The 17878-nt window shown below is 34.9% G+C and overlaps 1 protein-coding gene across 7 annotated transcripts in view; it reads left to right on the top strand.

The window, feature by feature from the left end:
* Window positions 1–310: 310 nt before the first annotated feature.
* The window catches only part of LOC145300556 (uncharacterized), a 205718-nt gene continuing 188150 nt past the window's right edge, over window positions 311–17878 (top strand). For 4 of the 7 annotated variants that reach the window (XM_080144505.1, XM_080144502.1, XM_080144504.1 and 1 more), the window contains exon 1: window positions 725–861. The gene's annotated coding sequence lies outside the window, so the exon portion shown is untranslated. Of the gene's footprint in view, window positions 862–17878 lie in introns of all 7 variants that reach the window. The other 3 variants (XM_080144497.1, XM_080144493.1, XM_080144495.1) reach the window with 2 other exon arrangements.

Genomic DNA, 17878 nt, shown 5'->3' with positions numbered 1-17878 from the left:
AGAAGCATTCCTTTGCTAGACAAAAGCTAAGAATTCATTATTCTGAGTCGATTTATTCCGGTTTCTTATTTTCGAATGCACCAATTCCATCATAAGCATTCCTTCACCATACTTATTTTCGCACGCCTCAATTCCATCATAAGCATTCCGTCGCTAAAATAAAATCTCAGAATAATAATCCATTATTCTGTGTTTATTTATTCCGGTTTATTATTTTCGAACGCCCCAATTCTATTATAAATATTCCTTCGGCAGAAAAAAAAAAAAAAAAAAAAGCGAAAAATAATAATCCATTATTCCGAGTTAATTTATTCCGGTTTATATTTTTGAAGGCCTCTAATCCCATCATAAACATTCCCTCTCGCCCAGAAAAAGTTAAAAATAATAATCCACTATTCCAGTTTAATTTATTCCGGTTTGTTTATGTTCGAACGCCATAATTCCATCAGACATATTCATTTGGCAAAAAAACAAAAAAAAAAAAACTAGAAATAATAATCAATTATTACGGGTTGATTTATGCAGGTTTATTATTTTCGAACGCCACAGTTCTATCATAAATATTCTTCGGGCAAAAAAGAAGCTAAAAATAATAATTCCTTATTCCGGCTTGTTATTTTCGAACGCCCTAATTTCATAATAATATTCCTTTGGTAGAAAAAAAGCTAAAAATAATGATCCATTATTCTGAGTTGAATTATTCCGGTTTGTTATTTTCGAACAGCTCAATTCCGTCATAAACATTCCTTCGCCGGAGAAGAACTTCCGCTTTCACGTGACTCGAAAAGGAACCGTCTTTGCGATTTGGTTTCCAGCTTTTCTTCTAGTGGTGGTATATTATTCTGACGCATTTCATAGCAGGTAACCATTTTTTGTCACACCTTTCTCCCTTGACATTGTCAGGTAGAAAGGCCGTTGTAATTGATCGATACGAATTAAACAAGAATAAATTCAGTAATCTTATTGTTGTAGTCATCTACGTTGATCGTTTGAAGGATATGTGTATGTTGTTCTGTTAGTTTTATCAATGAATAATTAAAAAATAACACCTGCGATTAGTCTCTCTGAAAGCAGTATCCGTATATTATCGATATATGCTTTCATTTTTTTATTTTTTAAAAGACACACACGCGCACATATAATTTTAGCTAGGAATTTAATTATAGAATATTTACACATCTACAAAAAGTGGAGGAAAAGGTTTCTTTACATTTTCAGCGTCCGAAGTTGTTCTTCCAAAGGACATTATTTACATACGAAATTAAATTGCTGTATTAAGATGTAATAATTATTTAATAATAATTTAATGTAATCTTAATCAGGGGAACTTAGCATTTTGTTTTTGTAACTTTTAATATGAGAAGGAAACAAAAACATTTATAAAATGACCCCCCCCCCCCCCGAAAGAAGTCAGGACGCTGAAAAACGAATATAATATTGAAATTACAAATTAAATAATCGCATAGAATGTCTTTTCGGAAAGGTAATTTGAAAATGCTGAAAACGTACAGTATACCCTCCCCCAAATTAAAACGTCTTACGTAGACAAAATTATGATGAACGACATGAGTATGTGTTTTTTTTTTTTTTTCGCGTTAATTTTGTCATAATTTAATAATTTTCTTTGTTTTAATGTCTTGTTTATAAACCGATTAAATTCGTTGTTTCTAATTAGCCATGCTCGATAAAAATCGATTTTGGGATTGATTTCTAAAAGAAATAGGTTGAAATGTCCATTTCGCTAATTTCACTGTAAAAACACGAATGTGAAAGTTTTTCGCATTCAAAGAAGCGAAGTGGAAATCAAATCTCGCGAAGCAACAACGTGCCAACTGATCATAAAAAGGGGGATAAATATATAATCCTATTGGTTACGTAGAATGAACCCTCTCTTTTAGGCCGTATATTTCTTTCTGTTTATGATGATGATGTATGCCACTGACATTTTTTTTTTTTTTTTTTTTTTTTTGGCATTTCAGTTTCTCGGAAAATCTTATTTCATTTTTATCAACATAACTTTTTCCTCCAAGTTTTTTTTTTAAATGATTTAATTTAAATTCGAAATGATTATTGTTTAACAAAAAATATCAATGAATAAGCACCCATTAAATTTGTGATCACTTCACGTGTCTATATCGCTTTCTCGTCTCTACGTAACTTATAGATTTTTTAAATATCGATTTATGATTAATCGATTATTTATTGAAATAAATGCAGTCAAACCAATTTAAACGATGATTAATTACAGAATTACATCTATCAGAAGGCACTTCGGTTTCTTAAAGTCAGATATTTTTAATAAAAAATCCTCGATCACTAAATCTAGCATGAGCACAGCACAGCAACAGCACCTTTTCTACTAGATAATTTTTCGTGGGTTTGTGTTACTGTACACATTAGATTCGAAAAAGTTGTCAAAAAACAAATATATAACAAATAAATGTTATCAAAAGCAAGATAAGTTACTTTTCTACCAAACTGGATATATTTTTCGTGTTTTATTCAATGTAACATGTTTATTCAGCTCGAAAACCATACAGTGTTTACCGATGTATTGGAACATTCAAGATGGCGTCTTATTCTCTCTTTAACACGGTAAGTGTGGGAAAAGATGTTATAAATAAAAAACCGGATAAAATACTGTTAAAAACTCGCTCAATATATGTTACCGTGACATAGGTTGACATATATTCGGCGGGTTTTTAATAGTATTTTGTATAGTTTTTTATTTATAACACTCTTTTCCATACTTACGGTGTTAAAGAGGGTGTGAGACGCCATCTTGAATTTTCGAATACATTACATCGGTAAACACTGTTTTTCGAGCTGAATAAATATGTTACATTGAATAAAAACACAAAAAATATATTCAGTTTGGCAGAAAAGTAACTTATCTTGCCTTTGATAACATTTATTTGTTATATATTTGTTTTTTGACAACTTTTTCGAATCTATGTGTACAGTAATACAAACCCGCGTGCTTAACATGGAGAGGTTGGGGGTGTTTATACTACGCTAGATACTCGTAAAAAAATACCAAAATGAATAACATTGTATTTTCAAAATTTGGAAGGAATTTGGAAGCATTTACACTTTCGGGACAAGATCAAAGTGTAGTATCTGTTCTTCAGATGCTGCAGTTGCTGCACTTCTATTTCTTGTTCTCTTTCAGTGGAGGAGAAATCCTTCACGACTGAGACAATTTTTATTTTTGTACCTTTTCTCCACGTTAAAAAACGACCCTGGTGTCTAACTCTGTCCCGTGGGTAGGCATAGTAAATAGGTACACTGTTCAACAGAAAGTCATTTTAAATCAGCGGTTTTTTATAGGCCCAGTCGACAAGCATCAAATCAGCTTAAAAATTGTTAGCAAAATACTCATTTAATTGAAAGTTTTGGAAGCTGTTCACAATCAAATTTTATAGATATTAAAACAATAGCAAAATTATAGTTTAGATTAACTGACACTTCAATAACGAAATTATCCGTAATAATTAAATTTCCAAATCATGTTTTAAAATAATTTGGTTTTTGTACAGAATGTCCCCCTTTTTAGAAAAAAAAACTCACCTTCACCCCAAACAAAGCATATTGCCACTTTAACGCAAAGGGTTACTAATTGGGATTATGCCTAAGAAAGATTAAGATGTTACTTTACGTTACATTTGAATTTCTGCATATCAGTACAATTTGGGAAGCAGGTAGCAGGAAGGGATTTCCAAAGTCTATCTGGTCTAGAGAAGAAGCTATCAGAGTAGAAAGTTTTCTGACATTTAGGGACTTCAATAGTGAAGGGGTGTGATTTTGCTGCGGGGATATGTACGTCGAGGGGGCACAAGTGCAACGAGTTCTTCAAAGAACATTCCATTAAAATACTTATAAAACTGGCACAGGGCCACAGGGATGCAACATTGCGGTGATGGGGCAGGAGTTGGGCCTAGTTGACAAATTGGGACCTATTAGATTGAAGACTTTATTGGACCCTGTTCAAGAGGGAGAGACTAGTGGTAGCAGAAGCAACACCAGCCCAGGTGGCAACAATATTAAACAACAAAAAGAAAAATCTGTATGATGTATGTACCTGTGACGAAATGAAAATATCATGTCAAAAAATTACGTAGAAAAATATTGATCAAGTAGTTTTATTTCTAAATAAAAAAAAAAATCAAATTTTATGGCTAACCGATGAGTGACTGTCTCGCTCACCATTTTGAAAAAATCTAAAAAAAAAAAAAAAAAATAAGAAGGGAGGTAATTCAATAATTTATATATACTAGATTTATGTTGTAATGCCAACGAATTCCTATTAATCGTTAAAAAATAATCTTTATGGAAATAAAACTACTTGATCAATTTGTGTGGTTTTTGGAGTATGATTTTCGTTTCGTCACCATACAGTTTTTATTTATTTTTTAATTTTGGGGAAATTCTGGACAAGAACCAATAATTTCATAAAAGGGCAAAGTTTCAGAAAAGAAAACAACCAATCAAATCACCAAAAGTATTTTGGAGTTGTCATTTTAAGTTGATGTGATAAGAATATTTTTAGATCCTAACATTAAAATTAGAAATTTACTTGCAATATGACCTTTTCTCACACATTTAACTGTTATTATTTTTTTTATATTTAAAAAAACTTAAAAACTTAAATGGCAAGTTTAACGATTTATTTATTAAACTATCGGCGTTGCTTTGCTTGCTCAGTCTTTTTTTTTTTTTTTTTTTTTCGCTTTTATTTTTATATATTTTAAACAAATTATGGTAATTTTTTTTTCAGATTAGATTACAAAGTAAATAAGAGGTTTTGAAAATTACTCAAAAATACTATTTAAAAATTTGTTATGAAATCGATTTGCGGTCAAATTATTAATTTAACCAAATTGTTATAAAACTATGTTTTAATCTCTATAAAATGATTGGAGAACTGTTTTGAATGCTTCAAAATTCCTTTTAAATTTCTAAGGATCAAAAAGTAATAAACTCTTTTTTTCCAACGTATCGCAAACTAAAAGAAGCCAAAATTCATTCTGGTGGATAATTAAGTCCATCAGAATGATTTTTTTTTTTGTAAAGTTAAAACACAAATTATCCAGGTTAGGTTATAGAAGGGTAACTTGCCTTTGGTAACAGTTATTTGTTGTCTATTTACTTTTTCACTCCTTTTTTGCTTTGTTGGTTATTCTGAAAATTTTTGTAATTAGTATTTACAGTGACTGCATAATATGGACCGTGTTGACATAATACGGTTATTTATAAACCCATGCTTAGCATGGGTAGAATTGGCAATATTCTGTATTTTCATTCAACAATTTAAAAAAGATACTGTAAAAATGGAATTTAAATTGAAAATCGTATATAACAAAAATAGAACGATCTATTAACGGCAAAAATACCAAATAAATTAGAGTAAGTTATATTCAGTACTAAAAAAAACTATGTAAGTCACGTAGACGCGAAAAACAAAAACAAAAAAAAAAAAAAACACGGCGTGATCACATAATTTTAATCCAAATTTATTTAGTTCATTTTTTTCCAGAAAATAATGGAGTTTAATTTTGATTAAATTCCGAAACTGGCTTCATGCTTAAATGCAAATTGCTTTTCTCTTATTTTTATTTTAATGTTTGAAATTTAATTTAAATAAAAATATTTTTCCTCAAAGAAGGTACATTTATCTATGTTTATTGTCAAATCTTTTAAGGTTTTAAGGTCAACAGTTCTTTTTTTCTCAATGAAAGTAAAACGAAACGCGACATCGACGAGTAGAAAAATATCGAAGATTTTCTTGCGTTTTTTTTTTTTCCGCGGGTGTGATTTATTTCGTGAAAAATATTCATTTTCAATTGAAACTTAATGATCTTTTCTTGAATATACTGAAATGTATTTAGAGAAACGTACATCTTAAAACCGCTAGGTTTAGTAGTAGATGCGGTGAACCATTTCTTGGAAGTCGCGTTCAAAAATGCAGCCGAAACAAAAGTGCGTTTGATTTTTTTCTTTTTTTTTTTTTTTTACGTGATGAGGAACGAATTATGTTTACATTTTTTTATTTAAATAATTTTTTCCTATATTTAATTTGATTACAGTAAATATTCTATTAATAGGAAATAAAAAAAATTATTCAATTATGTTCACAAAATTTCTATATATATAGATGATCACAATTAAAATTTTACCTTATCTAAGTTTCTGCTTAATCTGATCTAAACTGTTTTTACCTGTAAAATTTCATTTCAAAATTATTCGTTGGAATGTTTTAATGTCGATGCGACAAGTTTATTTCACATTTGACAACAACGAACCAAATTACGCTGTTCTAGCACTATCTCCGTTTTTTTTTCTCTCTCCGTTTTTTTTTTCTCTCTCCGTTTTTTTTCTCTCTCCGTTTTTTTTTCTCTCTCCGTTTTTTTTTCTCTCTCCGTTTTTTTTCTCTCTCCGTTTTTTTTTCTCTCTCCGTTTTTTTTTCTCTCTCCGTTTTTTTTTCTCTCTCCGTTTTTTTTTCTCTCTCCGTTTTTTTTTCTCTCTCCGTTTTTTTTTCTCTCTCCGTTTTTTTTTCTCTCTCCGTTTTTTTTTCTCTCTCCGTTTTTTTTTCTCTCTCCGTTTTTTTTTCTCTCTCCGTTTTTTTCTCTTTCTCTCTCTCCGTTTTTTTCTCTTTCTCTCTCTCCGTTTTTTTCTCTTTCTCTCTCTCCGTTTTTTTCTCTTTCTCTCTCTCCGTTTTTTTCTCTTTCTCTCTCTCCGTTTTTTTCTCTTTCTCTCTCTCCGTTTTTTTCTCTTTCTCTCTCTCCGTTTTTTTTCTCTTTCTCTCTCTCCGTTTTTTTTCTCTTTCTCTCTCTCCGTTTTTTTTCTCTTTCTCTCTCTCCGTTTTTTTTCTCTTTCTCTCTCTCCGTTTTTTTTCTCTTTCTCTCTCTCCGTTTTTTTTCTCTTTCTCTCTCTCCGTTTTTTTTCTCTTTCTCTCTCTCCGTTTTTTTTCTCTTTCTCTCTCTCCGTTTTTTTTCTCTTTCTCTCTCTCCGTTTTTTTTCTCTTTCTCTCTCTCCGTTTTTTTTCTCTTTCTCTCTCTCCGTTTTTTTTCTCTTTCTCTCTCTCCGTTTTTTTTCTCTTTCTCTCTCTCCGTTTTTTTTCTCTTTCTCTCTCTCCGTTTTTTTTCTCTTTCTCTCTCTCCGTTTTTTTTCTCTTTCTCTCTCTCCGTTTTTTTTCTCTTTCTCTCTCTCCGTTTTTTTTCTCTTTCTCTCTCTCCGTTTTTTTTCTCTTTCTCTCTCTCCGTTTTTTTTCTCTTTCTCTCTCTCCGTTTTTTTTCTCTTTCTCTCTCTCCGTTTTATTTTCTCTTTCTCTCTCTCCGTTTTTTTTCTCTTTCTCTCTCTCCGTTTTTTTTCTCTTTCTCTCTCTCCGTTTCTTTTCTCTTTCTCTCTCTCCGTTTCTTTTCTCTTTCTCTCTCTCCGTTTCTTTTCTCTTTCTCTCTCTCCGTTTCTTTTCTCTTTCTCTCTCTCCGTTTCTTTTCTCTTTCTCTCTCTCCGTTTCTTTTCTCTTTCTCTCTCTCCGTTTCTTTTCTCTTTCTCTCTCTCCGTTTCTTTTCTCTTTCTCTCTCTCCGTTTCTTTTCTCTTTCTCTCTCTCCGTTTCTTTTCTCTTTCTCTCTCTCCGTTTCTTTTCTCTTTCTCTCTCTCCGTTTCTTTTCTCTTTCTCTCTCTCCGTTTCTTTTCTCTTTCTCTCTCTCCGTTTCTTTTCTCTTTCTCTCTCTCCGTTTCTTTTCTCTTTCTCTCTCTCCGTTTCTTTTCTCTTTCTCTCTCTCCGTTTCTTTTCTCTTTCTCTCTCTCCGTTTCTTTTCTCTTTCTCTCTCTCCGTTTCTTTTCTCTTTCTCTCTCTCCGTTTCTTTTCTCTTTCTCTCTCTCCGTTTCTTTTCTCTTTCTCTCTCTCCGTTTCTTTTCTCTTTCTCTCTCTCCGTTTCTTTTCTCTTTCTCTCTCTCCGTTTCTTTTCTCTTTCTCTCTCTCCGTTTCTTTTCTCTTTCTCTCTCTCCGTTTCTTTTCTCTTTCTCTCTCTCCGTTTCTTTTCTCTTTCTCTCTCTCCGTTTCTTTTCTCTTTCTCTCTCTCCGTTTCTTTTCTCTTTCTCTCTCTCCGTTTCTTTTCTCTTTCTCTCTCTCCGTTTCTTTTCTCTTTCTCTCTCTCCGTTTCTTTTCTCTTTCTCTCTCTCCGTTTCTTTTCTCTTTCTCTCTCTCCGTTTCTTTTCTCTTTCTCTCTCTCCGTTTCTTTTCTCTTTCTCTCTCTCCGTTTCTTTTCTCTTTCTCTCTCTCCGTTTCTTTTCTCTTTCTCTCTCTCCGTTTCTTTTCTCTTTCTCTCTCTCCGTTTCTTTTCTCTTTCTCTCTCTCCGTTTCTTTTCTCTTTCTCTCTCTCCGTTTCTTTTCTCTTTCTCTCTCTCCGTTTCTTTTCTCTTTCTCTCTCTCCGTTTCTTCCGTTTCTTTTCTCTTTCTCTCTCTCCGTTTCTTTTCTCTTTCTCTCTCTCCGTTTCTTTTCTCTTTCTCTCTCTCCGTTTCTTTTCTCTTTCTCTCTCTCCGTTTCTTTTCTCTTTCTCTCTCTCCGTTTCTTTTCTCTTTCTCTCTCTCCGTTTCTTTTCTCTTTCTCTCTCTCCGTTTCTTTTCTCTTTCTCTCTCTCCGTTTCTTTTCTCTTTCTCTCTCTCCGTTTCTTTTCTCTTTCTCTCTCTCCGTTTCTTTTCTCTTTCTCTCTCTCCGTTTCTTTTCTCTTTCTCTCTCTCCGTTTCTTTTCTCTTTCTCTCTCTCCGTTTCTTTTCTCTTTCTCTCTCTCCGTTTCTTTTCTCTTTCTCTCTCTCCGTTTCTTTTCTCTTTCTCTCTCTCCGTTTTTTTTCTCTTTCTCTCTCTCCGTTTTTTTCTCTTTCTCTCTCTCCGTTTTTTTTCTCTTTCTCTCTCTCCGTTTATTTTCTCTTTCTCTCTCTCCGTTTTTTTTCTCTTTCTCTCTCTCCGTTTTTTTTCTCTTTCTCTCTCTCCGTTTTTTTTCTCTTTCTCTCTCTCCGTTTTTTTTCTCTTTCTCTCTCTCCGTTTTTTTTCTCTTTCTCTCTCTCCGTTTTTTTCTCTTTCTCTCTCTCCGTTTTTTTTCTCTTTCTCTCTCTCCGTTTTTTTTTCTCTTTCTCTCTCTCCGTTTTTTTTTCTCTTTCTCTCTCTCCGTTTTTTTTTCTCTTTCTCTCTCTCCGTTTTTTTTCTCTTTCTCTCTCTCCGTTTTTTTTCTCTTTCTCTCTCTCCGTTTTTTTTCTCTTTCTCTCTCTCCGTTTTTTTTCTCTTTCTCTCTCTCCGTTTTTTTTCTCTTTCTCTCTCTCCGTTTTTTTTTCTCTTTCTCTCTCTCCGTTTTTTTTTCTCTTTCTCTCTCTCCGTTTTTTTTTCTCTTTCTCTCTCTCCGTTTTTTTTTCTCTTTCTCTCTCTCCGTTTTTTTTTCTCTTTCTCTCTCTCCGTTTTTTTTCTCTTTCTCTCTCTCCGTTTTTTTTCTCTTTCTCTCTCTCCGTTTTTTTTCTCTTTCTCTCTCTCCGTTTTTTTTCTCTTTCTCTCTCTCCGTTTTTTTTCTCTTTCTCTCTCTCCGTTTTTTTTTCTCTTTCTCTCTCTCCGTTTTTTTTCTCTTTCTCTCTCTCCGTTTTTTTTCTCTTTCTCCTTCTCCGTTTTTTTTCTCTTTCTCCTTCTCCGTTTTTTTTCTCTTTCTCTCTCTCCGTTTTTTTTTCTCTTTCTCTCTCTCCGTTTTTTTTCTCTTTCTCTTTCTCCGTTTTTTTTCTCTTTCTCTCTCTCCGTTTTTTTTCTCTTTCTCTCTCTCCGTTTTTTTTCTCTTTCTCTCTCTCCGTTTTTTTTTCTCTTTCTCTCTCTCCGTTTTTTTTTCTCTTTCTCTCTCTCCGTTTTTTTTTCTCTTTCTCTCTCTCCGTTTTTTTTTCTCTTTCTCTTTCTCCGTTTTTTTTTCTCTTTCTCTTTCTCCGTTTTTTTTTCTCTTTCTCTTTCTCCGTTTTTTTTTCTCTTTCTCTTTCTCCGTTTTTTTTTCTCTTTCTCTTTCTCCGTTTTTTTTTCTCTTTCTCTTTCTCCGTTTTTTTTTCTCTTTCTCTTTCTCCGTTTTTTTTTCTCTTTCTCTTTCTCCGTTTTTTTTTCTCTTTCTCTTTCTCCGTTTTTTTTTCTCTTTCTCTTTCTCCGGTTTTTTTTCTCTTTCTCTTTCTCCGGTTTTTTTTCTCTTTCTCTTTTTCCGGTTTTTTTCTCTTTCTCCGGTTTTTTTCTCTTTCTCCGGTTTTTTTTCTTTTTCTCTTTCTCTTTCTCCGGTTTTTTTCTCTTTCTCTTTCTCCGGTTTTTTCTCTTTCTCTTTCTCCGGTTTTTTTCTCTTTCTCTTTCTCGGTTTTTTTCTCTTTCTCTTTCTCGGTTTTTTTCTCTTTCTCTTTCTCTTTCTCGTTTTTTTTCTCTTTCTCTTTCTCGTTTTTTTTCTCTTTCTCTCTCTCGGTTTTTTTCTCTTTCTCTTTCTCGGTTTTTTTCTCTTTCTCTTTCTCGGTTTTTTTCTCTTTCTCTTGGTTTTTTTCTCTTTCTCTCTCTCGGTTTTTTCTCTTTCTCTTTCTCGGTTTTTTTCTCTTTCTCTCGGTTTTTTTCTCTTTCTCTCGGTTTTTTTCTCTTTCTCTCGGTTTTTTTCTCTTTCTCTCGGTTTTTTCTCTTTCTCTCGGTTTTTTTTCTCTTTCTCTCCGTTTTTTTCTCTTTCTCTCCGTTTTTTTCTCTTTCTCTCCGTTTTTTTCTCTTTCTCTCCGTTTTTTTCTCTTTCTCTCCGTTTTTTTCTCTTTCTCTCCGTTTTTTTCTCTTTCTCTCCGTTTTTTTTTCTCTTTCTCTCCGTTTTTTTTCTCTTTCTCTCCGTTTTTTTTTCTCTTTCTCTCCGTTTTTTTTCTCTTTCTCTCCGTTTTTTTTCTCTTTCTCTCCGTTTTTTTTCTCTTTCTCTCCGTTTTTTTTCTCTTTCTCTCCGTTTTCTTCCTCTCTTTCTCTCCGTTTTCTTCCTCTCTTTCTCTCCGTTTTCTTCCTCTCTTTCTCTCCGTTTTTTTTCTCTTTCTCTCCGTTTTTTATCTCTTTCTCTCCGTTTTCTTCCTCTCTTTCTCTCCGTTTTCTTCCTCTCTTTCTCTCCGTTTTCTTCCTCTCTTTCTCTCCGTTTTCTTCCTCTCTTTCTCTCCGTTTTCTTCCTCTCTTTCTCTCCGTTTTCTTCCTCTCTTTCTCTCCGTTTTCTTCCTCTCTTTCTCTCCGTTTTCTTCCTCACTTTCTCTCCGTTTTCTTCCTCACTTTCTCTCCGTTTTCTTCCTCTCTTTCTCTCCGTTTTCTTCCTCTCTTTCTCTCCGTTTTCTTCCTCTCTTTCTCTCCGTTTTCTTCCTCTCTTTCTCTCCGTTTTCTTCCTCTCTTTCTCTCCGTTTTCTTCCTCTCTTTCTCTCCGTTTTCTTCCTCTCTTTCTCTCCGTTTTCTTCCTCTCTTTCTCTCCGTTTTCTTCCTCTCTTTCTCTCCGTTTTCTTCCTCTCTTTCTCTCCGTTTTCTTCCTCTCTTTCTCTCCGTTTTCTTCCTCTCTTTCTCTCCGTTTTCTTCCTCTCTTTCTCTCCGTTTTCTTCCTCTCTTTCTCTCCGTTTTCTTCCTCTCTCTCTCTCTCCGTTTTCTTACCCTCTCTCTCTCTCTCTCTCTCTCTCTCTCCGTTTTCTTACCCTCTCTCTCTCTCCGTTTTCTTTCTCTCTCTCTCTCTCTCTCTCTCCGTTTTTCTCTCTCTCTCTCTCTCTCTCTCTCTCTCTCTCTCTCTCTCTCTCTCTCTCTCTCTCCGTTTTTCTCTCTCTCTCTTTTTTTTTTTTTTAATCCTGCAAACATCAAGCTAGTTTCCTTTAATAATTAGAAGAAACCTTCTCAACCACCAATAGCTATGGCTTGAGACATTACTTGAAAGTACTTCGTTCAACCTCCTCGGCTTCACATTCACAGGGAGCGAGTTGGAACAGATACATCGAGAGTTTTGCTAAAGCTGCTGCGAAGAAGGTGGGCTGTCTTTTCTTTGCTAGAAAGTGACTTATGCCCGAAAGTATCCTATACCTCTACTAGGCCACCATTCACCCATGTATGGAGTATTGTTGTCACATTTGGGTTGGTGCATCTGCTGGTAATCTCTCGCTCCTGGACAGGGTTCAAAAGAGTCCCCAACCTGATAGGTCCTGAACTGTCATCTAAGCTTCAACCTCTGTCTCAATAACGAAATGTTGCATCCTTCTGCTTGTTTTACAAGTATTTTAATGGTGGATGCTCTGACAAATGACAAGCCCCTTGACGTAAATACCCTCAACATGACAATCAGCAAAATCCCATCCCTACACAGCAGATATCCCTAGTTATAAGAAACTTCCTAATAGTTTCTTCCCGAGAACTGCAAGTCTTTGGAATTCATTTTCGGTTTCTTGCTTCCCCAAGTGTACTGACATGCAGAAGTTCAAGTGTAATGTGAGCAGACATCTTGCTGCTCAACTCCCTACATAGTATCCATACAACTTATGTTCCTGATAGTAGCTCCCTAAATCAAAGTGGCACTGTGCCTTGTTTGGGGTGAAAATGTAATGAAAATAAATAACTTGTGACCAGTCAAATGTTATGACAATTTTTTTCTAAAATTTTAAGCATGGAACATTTATAAATAAATATATACTTTTTAAGCATGAACTCTCTCTCTCTCTCTCTCTCTCTCTCTCTCTATATATATATATATATATATATATATATATACACACTAGCTGTACCCAGCCACGTGTTGCTGTGGCTCAGTTTGTTTAAACGGAACACAAAAAGCAAAAAAGTCAGAATGTGTGTTTCTCATGTTTATGTTCTCAATATTTTCGAGGTGTTCCTTTTTCTGTGCAGATGTGGAGACAGTCTGATTTTCTGACTGTAGAACACGCAACATATACTTGCCCGGGTGTTTGGAGGTGTCTGTGGTTTTGGGTAAATCAAAACTCCGTAGGGGGAGGGGGGGTAAAATAAAAAGTTTTAGTAGGTAAGTATGAGGATCGAACCTTTGAAGCAAAGTTGGAAATTAAAGTGTAAAAAAAAAAGAAAAAAAGTGCGACGTTAACCATTGGGCCACTGCAAAATACTCACGGAAACACGTTTGAATTTATTTAACTATTTAGAATTGGCAGGTGCACATTTTAATGACAGAATGAGGTCAACTTGGACTGCGGGGTAGTATTTCATTTACTGCGGGAACGCTTTTTTTATTTTTATTTTCCCAAGATGTTTGGAGGGGAGAAACCAGCTCCCCATAAAAAGGGGATTGTCCGACTTGGATAGCAATTGTCTGATATAAGGAAAATATTTCCACATTGATCAAATCTGATTGCTTTCGGACATTTTCGGCGATCGCGACCGGAAAAATACCGCTAGAATTAGTGCCACTTTTATTATACGAAAAAGCCTAATCCACATGCGGCGAGCGAAAAATGTTGAATATTTATCTTTTCGAAGTCGAGCAAATTAAATAGACAGGCAGCCTCCTTTAACTCGTAGATATTATGATTTATGTGATATAAAAAGTTTTAAGAAGTTCTGAGCCAACCGATCGCTTCTCGGAAAAAAGCCTTTCTTGGACATATACAAAAAGCGAACATACATACACACGTTTTCGCTTTTATATTTATACTAGCGGAGGGGTACCTGGCGTTGCTCGAGGGTTTGGAGGTGTGTGTGCTCAGGCAGGGGTTGGGGGCAGTGTTAATCAAAACATAAGAATAAGCGAAGTAAAAAAAAGAAAACAGAAAAACGAACGTTAAAACGTTTTTAAAAAATCTGAAAAATAAAGCGGGGGGTATCCGGACGGTGTGTGGAGGGGGAGTAATCAAAACATAAGACTAAGCGAAGTAAATATTTTTAAATATTAAATAAATAAAAAATCGAAAAATAACACAAAAAAAACTAACATAGGGCAAATGAACGATGGTAAATGTAAAAATTGGAAAAACAAAAAAGAAAACAGAAAAACGAACGTTAAAACTTCTTTAAAAAATCTGAAAAATAAAAACAAAAAAAAGCCACTTGAAAAATGGCTTAAATAAGCCTGTTTCAATATTAAAATTTAAAAAATCGGTGGGTACCTAGCGTTGGCCGGGTGTTTTTGGGTGTGTGTGGTCGGTGGGGGGGGGGTCAATGAAAACCTAAGAATAAGCGAAGTAAAAAAATAAAGAGAAAAACGAACGTTACATGAAAAATGGTTTAAATAATCCTGCTTCAATATTAAAATTTAAAAAATCGAAAAAAAAAAAGACCTCTCACCCCACGATTCAAACCCAAAACGTTTAGATAATGACCCAACTGACCTAACACGCCGTACACGAAATTAGGTCATTTTCTAAAATCTTTAAACTAAATCAGGTTAGAACGTCGTATGATGCATGCGTAGAAGCGAATTCGTCATGAGAGGACGGTTTTTGCTACCCCCCCCCCTTCTAGAAAAGTGCTGATTTCAGGGTGAAAAAAAATTAACGTTTTTGGCCAATTTTTCAATATTTGTCAGGCGAAGGATGGAGCTTTCATATAAGACCAAATTTGTGAATTTTTGTTCTGTCTGTCGAAAGTTTTTAGCAGACACACAAACACACATACATACATACATTTTCACTTTTATATATATACTAGCAGGGCTACCCGGCGTTGCTCGGGACCGTATAAACAATGAAAAAACAAAAGCAGATATTGAACATATGTTTTATTCTTAGGGGAGAGGAATCTTTCATCTCAAGTTTGAGCGTTACAAACAAACATTTGTTTTTTATATATATAGATAATGACAGGTTTTTTGGGGGCCCCCCTCAAAGATAACTGATCAGTTGACCAACTTCTAGTGGTCCGTTTGACGTGAAATTTCGATATTTGTCATCTGGGTTATGGGGCTTCGATATGATACCAAATTTGTCAAGTTTGGTTCCGTCTTTCAAAAGTTTTAGCGTTACAAACAAACATACATACATACACACAGACGTTTGGCTTTTATATATATATATAGATAGAAGAAGATATATATATACATATATACATATACACCTAAAGCTTTTTGGACTTTTTATTATATTAAAAAAACTTTATTTTTTACTCTTTTTCACTCCAACAAGGCATATTACTACTTGGGCATAAGGGGATACTATTTGGGATCATGTCATGGATTGTGGGGAGTTGAGCAGCAAGATGTTTGTTCACATTACATTTAAACTTCTGTATGTTAGTACAGTCAGACAAGCAGGAAATGAGAAGGAATACCAAAATCTAACAGTCTGAGGGAATAAACTATCAGAATAGACGACTTTCCAACATCTAGGGACATCGACAGCAAAGGAGTGGGATTTTGCTGCTTGTCAGGTTGATTAAAACTATGTGTGAAAGTATGTACACAAGTGCTATGAGTTAATCAGGCACATTCCATGAAATTACTTGTAATAAAAGGCATAGGGATGCAACATTTTGGCGATGAAACAAATGTTTGAGTTTGGCTGATAGTGCGGGCCCTATTAAGTTTGACTTTTTTTTTTTTTTTTTGGACCCTGTCTTGGAGTGAGAGACTAGTGGTAGATGCACCAGTCATTTGTCTCCATGTGCACACAGGAGGACATCATCCATAAAAATAAAAGATGAGGATAAGCATGCACATTGAATTACATCAGAAAATGTTACTCGTCAAGCCAAAGAGAGAAGGAAGATATTCTTTATCACATTCTATTTAGACGACCGTCTACACAATGAGGAGGAGGAGGTCTTGTATATGACTAAAAGTTTGTATATTTTGCTTGTTATCTTGATAATAGAGGAAGATATATATATATATTTACTTGAAGATGATGAAAAATGACATCATAAAGGATGAATGATAAATCCCCAAAGTTATTGTTATGATTTCTGCTGCTTTCAATGTAAAAGTATAGACATTATATATACAACAAACACTGACTCAGCCGATCAAATTTGATCTAAAAAAATAATGAATGGTTAAAATTTCTAGCATATTTTGGATATTTTTCGCTTCCTATCTGCATGATCCCACATCTTTAAGGTAATTTCTCCAAGTCCTCTAGTGACTTGTACTTTGGTGTGATCTGACATTTTTCTCTTTTGAGAATGTTAGTCTTATATTCGTTAATATTTGAAATTGAACATGCTACTCACAAGTTCTATCAGTTTGGCTTTTGGAATTACAATATTAACATTAGGAAGATCCTGAAAAATGCTGCTTGGTGTTATTTCAAAACGTCTTCATAAAAAACTTTAATGTTTTCTCCAGCAGTGTTGTTTGCACTAGTTCAAGTCAATTCAATCAAGTTGTTTCAGTTTTTCAAACAGACATGGGGTGGCCATTGTGATACATTATGAGAACAAATTTGTGAAAAAAAAGCGGAAAGTTTGTGAAATAGGTAGCTATAATTAACCCAGATTTCAAGAACTTTGATGAAAGGACCCCACACAAAATTATCACCCTGTGAGTCTCATCCTCCTCCTCCTCCTCTTTGCTAAAATCTTTGAAGCATCAATTAATCTAGCAATAATCTACCATCTCTGACTAACAGTCTGGATTTAGGTAATCCCATTTTTCTTCTGTAGATTTCTCAACACATATGCTATACACTGAATAAGTGATGCAACTAAAGCTAGGGCAGTAGCATTTGATGTATCCAAGACCTTTTACAAAGTTTCGCATAAATGTCTTCCATGGAAAATTAATTTGTATGGTATTACTGAACAAATATTTAATATGATCATGCTCTTCTTAGCCAAAACAAAGATCCAGGTTGTCCCTGATGGATGTTTTTTTATTTTTTTTATTTTTTTTTATTACATTTTCACCCCAAACCAGGCAAATTGCCACTTTGGTGTAGGGGGCTACTATCAGGGACAACAACTACTGGGGTACTATGTAGGGATTTGGGCAGCAAGGTGTCGGTTCACGTTACACTTGAACTTCTGCACGTCAGTACTGTTGGGGAAGCAGGGACCTGGAATGGAATTCCAGAGTCTAGCGGTTCTGGGGAAAAAACTATTGGAGTAAAAAGATCTTTTACATCTAGGGATCTCTACAGTGTGGGGGTGGGATTTAGCAGCCTGTCGGGTTTGTCGAGGGTGCACACGTCGTGGGGGCACAAGTGATTGCAGTTCGTCAGAGGATTCACCACTAAAATACTTGTAGAAAAGGCAGAGGGATGCAACATTTCGTCGATGGGACAGAGGCTGAAGCTTAGATGCCAGTTCAGGGCCTATCAGGTTTGCGACTCTCTTTTGAACCTTGTCAAGGAGCGAGAGACTAGTAGCAGATGCACCAGCCCAGATGTGGCAGCAATACTCCATACATGGGCGAATGGTGGCCTTATAGAGGTACAGGATACTTTCAGGTGTTAGTAGTTTTCTAGCACGGTAGAGAGAGCCCACCTTTCTTGCAGCGGCCCTGGCAATGCCTTCAATGTAATTGTTCCAACTCATGTTTCCTGTGAACGTTAGGCCAAGGAGTTTGAAAGATGGACTCTCAGATCAGTTGGCCATTGCTATCGGTGGTAGAGAGGGTTTCTTGTAATTATTGAATGAAACTAGTTTAGTCTTGGCAGCATTGAACGCGACCAACCACTTTTGTCCCCATTCCACTACAGATTGGAGGTCTTCCTCTAATGTTTCTGCCATTTCTTTAGATATGTGTTCATTCGTCTTCCTGTCGTGCCTGCTATAGAGTGTGGTGTCATCAGCATATATACCCATCTCAGAGGCAATTTTGTCGGGGAGGTCATTTATGAATATTAGGAACAACAGAGGTCCAAGGATAGACCCTTGGGGCACTCCCGCATTTATATCATATTGTTTAGATGTACAACCGTCGAGGACAACCTGGATTTTTCTC

Source organism: Euprymna scolopes, chromosome 2 (assembly GCF_053919585.1).
Source record: "Euprymna scolopes isolate OS-2025 chromosome 2, ASM5391958v1, whole genome shotgun sequence".
Taxonomy (NCBI): domain Eukaryota; kingdom Metazoa; phylum Mollusca; class Cephalopoda; order Sepiida; family Sepiolidae; genus Euprymna; species Euprymna scolopes.
The sequence above is the reverse complement of the archived record's forward strand: the minus strand, read 5'-3'. Positions and strand labels throughout refer to the sequence as shown.